This window comes from Calliphora vicina, chromosome 1, assembly GCF_958450345.1.
Source record: "Calliphora vicina chromosome 1, idCalVici1.1, whole genome shotgun sequence".
NCBI lineage: Eukaryota > Metazoa > Arthropoda > Insecta > Diptera > Calliphoridae > Calliphora > Calliphora vicina.
In genome coordinates this window covers 115,980,154-115,992,109 of record NC_088780.1, presented here as the reverse complement: position 1 = coordinate 115,992,109, position 11,956 = coordinate 115,980,154, and positions in this window count along the sequence as shown.

The following is an 11,956-nucleotide window of genomic DNA, read 5'->3' as shown; positions in this document are numbered from 1 at the left end:
CAACATCAGTATTATTTTGTGGTTCCGTCAAATTCTTATACAGATTTCTCAATGGGATATTGTTGCTTGTTCAGGAAAAGATATCCCAGCTAAGTTTAATGCATCAATAATCGTTTGGCGGTTAGGTCTTAAATCCATTTTGACACCCCACACCTGAATTTTAAGAATTAACGATATTTCTGTTCTGCTGCTAAATTCAAACTGAACTCATATTTTTTATTTTCTTTGGCATTTAATACAATTTTATAAAACAAACAAAATTATTTAAACAAGTATAAATATACTACAGTGAATATTACAGCTATACCACATTAGCCGACCACGTGGTTTATTGCAATTATTATAAAATTAAACATATACACTAAATATACTAAGGGTCCTCATGTAAACGCTTATATGTCTCGCAAACTGTGCAATCTGTGCATTTTTACACTCTCGCAAATGAACTGTCAAAAAATGTATGGAAATTCGTTTGCACAACTCCGATAAGTTTGCGCGTCAATTTAGACTCGCAAACTTGAATTTATTGTGCATTTGATGAATCAGCTGCTTTTGTTTATTTTTATTTATAAGAAATAAAAATAAAAAAATATAAAAATTTTGTGCATGTGAAAATTGTGTAACTTTGAAACAGAATGATTGGATTAAATGGCATTGTGTCTGAAAACATTAACCAACAGATAGAATATAAACAAAATCTTCCAAACTATGTAAACCACCATTTGTTCCAAAGATTTAACTTTCCATTCAACATTTTTCAAATTAAAATGTATGCAATTTGAACAAATTTTTTTAAAAGCTTTTGTTGAATTTATTTTTATTTGACATTTTTATCAAATATAAATTTTCTGTATAAACTTGCACAAAATTGAAAAGGTGAGTTCATGAAACACGTCGCGCAAATTTTGCACATTTGCACAAATGGGAAACTTAAGCGTTTAAATGAGTACCCTTACTATATTGTTACATATGTTCTTCAATAGCAAAATATTCCCATTTGACTTTAAAATTAAATTAATAATGTTTAAAACACGTGATTGTAGAAAAAAATTAATTTTTAACAGACCACAAAAAAAGTCTACCATAAGATAATGCTGATTTTTTACAACTGACTATTAACATGACCTGCAAAAATGAAGTACACTCACCCAATATGAATTTTCTGAGATCATAAAACTCTTAAGCTTGGTACCGCTGCTCCATAGTTTTAGCTCTTAGTTTTAGAGAAGCAGCTATACCACATTACCCGCCTATACCACATTACCCGAACTTACTCTAAACTGGAATCACCAAGCTCTTTATTCCCGTTCGACGTTTTTATAGAAAAAACTACCAGTTCTTTATTTATTTTTTTAATGTCATCTGTTTTGACATTCTCAATCATTTGATAAAAATAAAACGCTCATACGCCAAGTCGTATTATAATCATATCTGATTTTTTTATTGGGTTGCTAAACCACGATTTTATTATTTTTAATTTATATGGTATTGTTAACCCTTTCATATCTGGGGTCAAATTTGTCCAAGACACAACATTATGTCAAATATATATTTTTAACTGTATTTTAAATACACAATAAAATACATTTCTTCTAGTAAAAAAGATGTGTAGCTAATTCTGGTGTCAATATAAAATAATTTGTATGACAAAAGCGAAACAAAATTTTGACAAAATATTTGCATTTCTGCTTGTGTGGTCACAGGAAAATCGTGTGTTGAAATTAAAGGGACATAAATATTAACAAAGGCAAGGACAAGGGCCTTATACAGATACCCATATAACCTCACACCTGTACAAGGATTGAAACAATCAAGCAATTTGAGGGAAAAAGAAAACGACCCAGTCAAAGAGATGCTAAGAAACTTGATAACTAGTTTGTTTTTAAAATAAAATGCTAAAACAAAAACAAATATAATATGAGTAAAAAGAAAAAGTAGAATAATGATGAAACTAGATATAAATGTAAAAGCACTTAAGCGTACTAAAAATTACGAATTGTACCAACAATATTTTGTATCTGATAAATACGCTTAAGAAAAGCAAAGTTTTGAGATATTTAGCTTTCACAGCCATTAGTTTAATTTAATTTATGTTGCAATTAATAAACATTTATTCTAACAAATCGTTGTATTAGAAGTAAGAAATGAGTTTAAAAGTCTCTGCCTGACAATGATATATGGATAACGTTTTTCTATTATGGATAACGTATTTGTAAAAATCTTCAAAATAGACTTGTGCTTCAATGAAAACTTCCTTATTCATATAAATTTAAAGTACGTAGAGCAAACTTTTCAAGTTTGCAAATAAATATGTTACGGTATGTTTTGCTTCTCAAAAAACTTGCAAAAACAGGAAAAACTTGACATATGGTAACACTGACTGTGACCCAGGCTAGTCAGGTGATTACACCGGGCCAGACTAGTCTGCATGGTACTGGTGCCGCAGGTTGGCTGACTGTAAAAAACTACAAGCTATAGATAGTAGTGACCTACTTTCCAAAACCATTTTAATACCCACCGTAACTAATGATTTTGTCATTCCGTTTGTAACAGAGTGTGGGTCTTCATAAGATTCTAAGACAATCTAGCTATATCCGCCCGTCTGTCTATTGAAAACACGATAGGGCCCAAACAAAAGGAACTAGCTAGCTGAAATTTTCAACAAATACACTCTGTTTAGTATTGTATGGTATTGATTTATTTATTGTCAATAAGTAATATATATACAACGATATTAACTTAACTTTCGACATAAGTCATTTAAAGTTTATCAAATTCTGTATAGTTCGGACCATAACTTATTCAAGTCCCCATAGCAGGCCAAAACTATATATTGATGGTGGGTATTCAAGATTCATTTACAGTCGAATATAACACTCTTACTTGTTTTTATTTTTGTCATATGGGCGAAATCACTATGTATCAGCTGATTTCGATAATATGAACAAACTAAATTTCGAGGTTAAAGTGATACAGGTTCCTATAGCAAATATTTGTACCATTTCAAATTGTACGTACCAAAAATATAGCTTACATTTGTACCAATTTTTCATTACTGATTTTGAGTAATATATGTGAATGTGTCTATGTGTATGTACAGAAAAAATATGTATTTGTATTAAAGTTTGTTTACCTGTGATTTGCCTTTTGGATAGATTTAAATTGGCAACATAAACAACTTCAAGGCAAAATATCTATAAATTAATGTGATGCTTATTTTCATGTAATGCCTGCTACATTTACAAAGACAGATATTCAACATAGACATATACATATTTTTAATGGCAACACAAAACCTAAAACAAGTAAGAAGTGGCAGCAGGAGCAGGAGCAGCAACAGTAGCATTTGTGCGAACTGTAAAATGTGTTTTTAAAATTATAGTTATTCCCTCGAGGCAATACTACCGCTTCACTACCTTTGACGATGATAAAACAGAAAGACATCAACTTTGAATATGTTGATATTTGATATACATCACAGTTTTTATGTTTTTTTTTTATTTTTCCAGTTTAGTTCTCTAATTTTTTTTCGTGCTAAAATTTTCTATCAACATCATTACGATAGATAAAGCCTGTGCTGTGTTTATACAATTTATACTATTTAAATTTATTACACATAATCAAGTTTTCCTTTGGTGTTTGTTTCTACATATATACATTAGGATTGCCCTTAATTAGTTTTTTGGATTTATGATGTTCTCCGTCATTTAAAAACCAATAAGCCCATTGTAATTTGATGAATGATATGCATGAATATTTTAAATCACAAATTTTACATTTTCGGCTGTGCAAAATCTTTTATACCCACCATAAATATATAGTTTTGGCCTATAGGGACTTGAATCAGTTATGGTTCAAACTCTACAGAATTTGATATAGTGATAAATTTCTTAAAACTTTAAATTACTTATGTCGTAATTTATGTTAATATCAGTATATATAAATTATCTTTTGGCAATAATATATTTTCCTGATACGGGTTATATGGGGTTAGGGTAAATTATAGACCGATCCTCACACAAGTTGATAGAAATATTTAGGTACATTTAAAACTTGTTTGTGGCCTATTTCATCACGATATCAATTATTATAAGACAGTTATCCCAATAAGCATTTTCTTGAATTATAGTCAAGCAATTTAATTACAGTTCAATTAGACTTTATTTCAATAAAATTCTCCAATTAAAAGGAAACAGAAATTCAAGCCATATGTTTTTTGTTTGAAAATATTTAAAATATTTTTCAAGTTTAAAACATAATTACATTTGCATTCAAGTCAAATTCCAACAAAATGTTCAAGTGCTTGAATTTTTAGGTCTTTGGTGCTTATTGAGATGAAATTCGTCTAATTTTCTGAGGGGGACCTTGTATGAGGACTAGGCACAAATAGTTCCCGATTTTCGCCATACATTACAGTATAATTTCAGAGTAGTTAGAACTAATTGGTGCAACATTTAATCAGGACTGCCGCTTAATCAACAGTCCATGGGATGTGTAGGATTGCCCCCAGAGCATGAATGGGGCAGATCCCCATGGACTGCCTCTTAATCAACAGTCCATGGGGATCTGCCCCACTCATGCTCTGGGTGCAATCCTACACATCCCACCCTTACATTTACTAGTAATGGAGAAGGCCTATAGGAGTGCATCCAGATTACCGGAGATATCCCGCTTAATGCCGAGTGATCTGGTAGGGCACATGAGCATACTAGGTATCTTTGGGAACGATCCTAGTATTGCAGTATCAGAATATATGTCAACGACTCTGGTGTTATGTCCTTATACCTGAAAGGGATGAGTGATTAAATCGGACATGGTGGCATAATAATGCCGATCAAGTGTGGTTTACCGATGGTACCAAACAGGCTAATGGTAACACTGGGGCTGGTATATATGGGCCCAATTTTCAAAGTGATATCCCAATGGGTACATTTCCATCTATATTTCAGGCGAAAATTTATGCCATCCTTATATGCTCTAACGAATGTTTGAGACGGAGAGTTAGGAATAATAGGATATATGTTATGTCGGCTAGCCAAGCTGCTCTTAGAGCCTTATCTTCATATGAAGTAAGGTCGGGTGTTGTTATGGACTGCTGGACATAATTGAATGAACTCGGCACACACAATGAACTTACCTTGTGCTGGGCACCTGGTCCTGAAGGCCATGCTGGTGTTTGGCCAATAGAGGTGCCCGACGTCCTGAACCGTTCTTTGGCATCCCACGTGGATACACTATGGAACGAATTCGTTATTGGGTTGAATCGGAATTTTCCTGATTTTGAAATTTTTATGGGGTCTGGGTGAAATCATGGACCTATATTGCCCATTTTCAATACCAAACAAACCTTAGAGAATATTTGTGAGAGTATTTCAGACAGCAAACGCCTTTCGTTTGGGCCCTATCGTTTCTTCAACAGACAAAAAGATGGACGGACATAGCTATTTCTTATGAGTATACTTTATGATTCTACGACCATTATCTCGATATGATATAAACGGAATCATAACAAAGACAATTTTTTCCTTTTTTTTCTTACCATAAATTTCAACTTTTCGATGTAGAGATGTTTAAACGAACAGTTCTGCTGATATGGAGAAGTAATATTGCTATAATACCCTACTTTGTGTAGGGTATTATATGGTCGGGCTTGACCGAATTGAACAAATTGCCTATTCTCAATGTGATCTTCGTAAAGACTAATGTTTGTTATAAAAATAAGTAAATAATTGTATTTGAAATTTGTTTCAACATTTAATATTTTTTGGAAAATATTGCTACTTTGACCCATATGTATGTATGTTCAACTAAAATTTGCTCAGTTTATAAACATTTAGTTTTTAGATGGCGAAGAACAATTTGAGACCTACCAAGGCCTTGGTAGCATTGAAAATCAAAAATATGCAAAATGGGGGCCATTCTAATACACACACATTTACATATATTTGTTTGGCTGTATGTATGTGCGAATGTATTAACTATGTAAATAACTTGATCAATCAGCAGCACTTTAACATTTTTCATTAATATTTGTGCCTTTAGTAGAATATAAATAATTAGACAATAACTTCATTATGAACATGTCACAGAGTGTTAAATTTGATTCGGGTTTGATTAGAAAATAATAATTTTTTTATGTTATGAGCTATAATATTTTAATTTAAATTCTCAACACAACAAATTATGAATTAATTTTAGTTTTAAAATTAGAATAGTTTTTTTTGGTAAAATTTTTCAACTTTTCAACTAAGGCGAATCTTATATAAAATTTCACAAATTATTATATCAAAAATTAATAACACGTTAGTTTTCCTATTTAACGAACATTCGTTTTAACGACCCAGCAAAAACTTTGCCAACACAAAATACATGTCAGTCAATTTATTTTGTTATACCCTACACCACCATAGTGGGGAGGGTATAATGCGTTTGTGCAGTAGTTTGTAAAGCCCACAAATATTAGTCTGATACCAACCTTAAAGTATACCGATCGGATCAGTAGCTTGTAGCTTCATGTGAAATCTCTTGGTTTCTATGTGAAACATAAAATTAAAATTGAACAAGTAAGAGTGTTATATTCGGCTATGCCTAGAGTTATAAAATATTCAACATATCTAAAGAACCGGATTCGAATTACCTCATGGTAGAACCAACCAGGTACAATTATTAGGGAGAGTTTTCAATATTTACCCCTGCAACGTCAAATAACGCATTTACTCTCATCACTTTTTATTTTGTTTTCGCAATGTTTTGCACGTTATATTAAAACTAACACATAGTTATTTGAAAAAAATTAAATTTGAATTGAATATTTCACGAAAAAAAGTAAATACACAAAAATTTTTTTAATTAATTTATTTTTGTCTTAGACATTTCGTTTTGTTTTTTTCTAATTTTCTTATGTTTGACGTTATAGGGAATGTATAATTGAGAACGTACTTTTTAATAATTGTACCTTGCTTGTTCTGCCATGGAATTACCTGTTTTACGTTTTGTCGACTTAAGAATTGACATATAAATTTGTTTATTAAAACAAATAAAAAATTATTTCAATCATTTAAAACAGGAAAAACACGTTCAATTATAGTTTAATTGTATTGTATAAAAGATTTACTTTCATCTTTTTGAAAAATTTTCCAAATAATCAAAATCTTGTCTTGAGTCGCTAGTTGTTGCAATATTAGTTCTTTTGTGTGGATTTTGAATTCTTTTAATGTTAAAATGATCTGAGTTGCATATCATTTTATAGAGTGATTAATTCCTTAAAACTTCAAATGACGAAATTTATGTTAATATCAATATATGTATATGGTGGATTTCATGTCAAGTGAACCAACTTTTAAAATCGAATTCTTTCTACACAGAAAAAAACTATTTCTTAAACCGTTTCAATTCAAATATTTATCACATATTGAACTGGTTTCAATTATTTCCTAATTGAATCAAGTATTCATGTGCTCAAAAACAAAATTTGCTGATATTTTCTATTGAATTTTGAGTTATGAATTTGATTATTTTGACAATTGAATATACAATTTTCGTTATTGGTTGTTATATATTAACGTTATTGATAATTTTTGTAATTGAAAATACATTTTTGTTATTTTTTGTGTTTTCAATTACGAAAATTATCTATTCAATAGAAAATATCAGAAAATTTTGTTTTTGAGCACATTAATACTTGATTAAATTATGAAATAATTGATATCAGTTCAATATGTGATAAATGTTTGAATTGAAATATAGTTTTTTTTTGTATCCAAGGTTATACCTATTGGATAGTAATTCAGACACAATTAAACAATTTAAACAAGATCGGTCAAGAACTCTCTGAGTTTGAGGGGGTCTAAATTTGACATTTTACCCAAAAATGTTTTATCATTATAATAGTTTAAACTGACTATATTTAATTTTTTAATTTAATTGACATGTTTTAGACTAAAATTGCAGTTAAAACTAAATTCCGAATTAGCATATAGTATGAAATGAATTTGACTCAGATTATTTATTTGCTATTATAAAATTGTTTATTGAAATCAACACCAAGGAGAAAGAAAGAAAAACAGAAAAACATTCATAGCTAAATTGTTAACCAAAGGTTGACTACAGCAACACTAATAAAATGATAAATTTGTAATAATAAGAATACACATATATAATAAAAAATATTTGAAATTTCGTCTAATATACAAATAATATAAATATGAGTTAGGCTTCCCATATTCTAATTCCTAATAATAGTAAGTTAAATAGATGATATTTACAAATAGACCTTGACAATGAAGATTGTTGATGACGCCCTTGGCAGGGTAGAAAATGCATTCCAATTTGCCAATTGTCTAAAAATTTTAGTACTCAGTGATATTCTTTGAATTATTACAAATAAATTATAATAAAAATGAACTTAAGCCTAATTAAAAATTTACTTTCAAATTAAAGATTGTTTTTTTTAAATATAACGGATTGTAATGGAAAAATATTTCGTTTAGTGTAAGAAATTAAAAGAAAACATAACGCCTCCCAGGATTCGAACATTTTCGCATATTTCTACATGTACTTCAAAATGACTTCCGTTTTATGTCACGTACGATATAACCTTATTTCGCTCGATATTTTGGACAACAATGTTTCGAAAGAACTTTTTATTATTTTCAAATATAGTACCCTCTGAATGGAACATAAAGACCAAATTATTTTTCAGATACTCGGTCCAGGTATGGACCGATGTCCACAAAAATTGGTAGAAAGATTTGTTTATGTCCAATTTCATCACAATATTAATTATTAATAAGACAATTATGAATGTTCAAGCCATTTAGTGAGAGGATCTTGTATGGGGACTAGGGAAAAATGTTGCCCGATTTTCGCAATACTCTACAGTACAATTTCAGAAAACTTAAGACTAATTTGTGAAAAATTTTAACAGGATTGCCGCATTATCAACATATTTATGACGTATCAAACAGTATTCCGGGGGGACATTTGTGTGGTGTCTATGTGAAATGGAACGATATTGCCAATTTTCAATAAACCTTAAGAACAAAGAGTATTCGGCGAAAATTTGAGCAAGCGAACTCCATTCCTTTTGAGCCCTATCGTGTTTTCTACAGATGCACAGACGAACGGATATACTTTAGAATCTTATGACAACCCAGAATATACTAATGTGGATCTGAATATATGTTGATGTGATACAACCGGAATGACAAAATCAATATATATTAAAGTCTTGGTCTGATTGCCATAAGTTGCGCAAGTCTCTTGCGAAATTTGCTTCTCCTTAACCCCATCTTACCTCTGACATCTACAAATACAAGGGACTTGTGAAAGGGGTCTTAAGAAAATCGGTTTTTCTTGCCGGAAACTATTTTCCTCTAAAAGCCACTTTTTTATAATGCATTGTTTCATCGTACTGCGGAAAAAGAATTCCCATATACCTCACAGTCAATGATTTTAAGAGAGCTACAAGATGCCATTCCAAGAAAATACTCCATCAATTTGTTTAAGATGATTTGCAATGTTTGCCTTTCCGCATGAATTGCACATGGTTTTTGGTATCTGTACTTCGAAATATGATATGAATTGTCCGTTTTTATACCCTACAACACCATAGTGGGAAGGGGATATTGCGTTTGTGTTTAAAGTATACCCATTGACTCAGAAATTACAGGTCACAGTTTTGAAGATCCATTACTTCACATAGTCTCCATACAAATGACCTCCCGAAATACCCTTATCACCCATAAATGCTTGATTTATATAGATATTCACACAAATAAGTTTTAAGTATGTATGTACAAATAAATCACACCTAAAAATTCATTCATAATTGTCCATAGCTGCCAATATAAACCCACTTAATGTGATCGAGTGATCGAGAAAAACTATAAGTATTTCCGAATAAGTATGGACTCTAATAAAACAGAATTGCAATATGATAACCTCTGCATATTTATGGTGTAGCATAGTGTTATTATTTAAACACAAAATAATTATTAAAACACATAACATACAACCATCAATCGTTTTTTACAAAGTCATTCAAAAATCAGTAAAGCAATGTTAACGAAAGATCAATGTTGAACATTTCATTTATTTACAATATAATCAATGGTAGCGTAAGTTCCGGTTTTTTAATCCAAAATATCTCATTTAATGTGCGTCAATGACCATCACGTCATTTTGTTCCATTATCAGTGGAATTTATTAGAGCGAACTTTGTCAATACTGAAGGAGAATGTGTATAGAAATTAATAAATTTTAAATGTTAATTGATTTTCATTAAGTAACAATATAATTAAAAATAACATTATTGCTTATTTGAATTCTTAATTTTTATAATAAAGTTTTTTATTACATTTATAAAAATAATTGTTAATTGCCTGCAAGGATTATTTTCCATAGGCTAATAAGCAATAAAATTTATTTTTTATTTAATAAATAAATAAAAAAAAATTAATAAATAAATATGTATAATATATTTACGATTACATTTGTTTTTTAAATGTTACAAAAAATTCTTTATGTTCACTTTTACCTTATTAATGCCACTTCCTGATCATATTAGTATTTTTTTATATTATAATTCATTACTCGTTACTATTTATTACAACTCATTATTTACATATTTTGATTACAGTCAATCAGCAGAATGCCAAAATAATTGGTATGCAAAGGATCAATGTTAAAAATTCGCGTTGCAAACTAAGAAATTACAATTCTTGCTGTTGTTCTTCATGATATAATGGGGGAAGTTAACATACATACATATTTTATAAATGCTCTAATTCGATACTATAAACTACATATATATTTCAGCCATTTGTAGGCCAATGTTCTCGATTTTGAAAAGGATCATAAGTGAGACAATAGCAGATATATTATTATATCTTAGTAAGTTATTTGGCGGCTTCGGAAATTTGATTTCAACATACAGGTAGACAGACGGACACCGATCGACTTCACTATCTATGTATATCCATCTAGAATATATATACATACATATGTACTTTATAGGATGGCAAATAAAAAATGTGGAAATTACAAACTTAAACGAAATTTAGAAAAATATAAAATAAATGGTATCGAAACAATTGTTTTCGATTTATATAGCTAATTTTATCGTTTGTACCTATTATGAGTTAACGTGGGAACCGATAAGAAATTAGAGAATTGCGAGGAAATTTTGTTCTTTGGAATTTGTTGATATTATTTCATGTTATCTTTTTATACCCTACACCACCATAGTGGGGAGGGTATAATGCGTTTGTGCAGATGTTTGTAACGCCCAAAAATATTGGTCTACCACCCACCTTAAAATATACCGATCAGTGTTGCCAATTCATGGTGAACAAAAAGGGCTAAATACTTAGAAAAAAAAGGCTAAAAAAAGGTCTAAAAAGTGGCTAAAAAAGGGCTAACATTTTTAATAAAAAAAAAACATACATTTGACACAAAAAACAACTTAAAATGTTACATTTGGCTATGCCGTAGAGTTGTGTAGCTCATGAATGACCTAGTTCAATTGAGCTATTCACTCAACTGAGCGAAGTGAATCATTCATCAACTGAGCGGTTTTGTTTTATGCTCATGTTTCTTTCAGTACTCATGAAAGAGCTGCACAAGCACATTCATTTGTCATCTTCAATGTTTCACATGTTTCACTTTACTTGTCAATTCTGTAACATTCTTTCGCTCACTGACATTGAAAAGTGAGTGAGTATTGTGTCCTACAAAAATAAAACGATCATTCGAATGTAGGTTTGTTATGTATGTATATGATCGTATGCTGCTGCGTATATATTTTTGTTTCAAAAATTATTAGAGTTATTCAAATTGTTTTTGTTTTCATGAAGGAATTTTTATATGTGTGCTATTGAATGAATGTGAATTTATTTATGGTATGGTGATGTAGAATGAAATAAAGAAAGAGTATTGCTACAGTTTGTAAGTATAT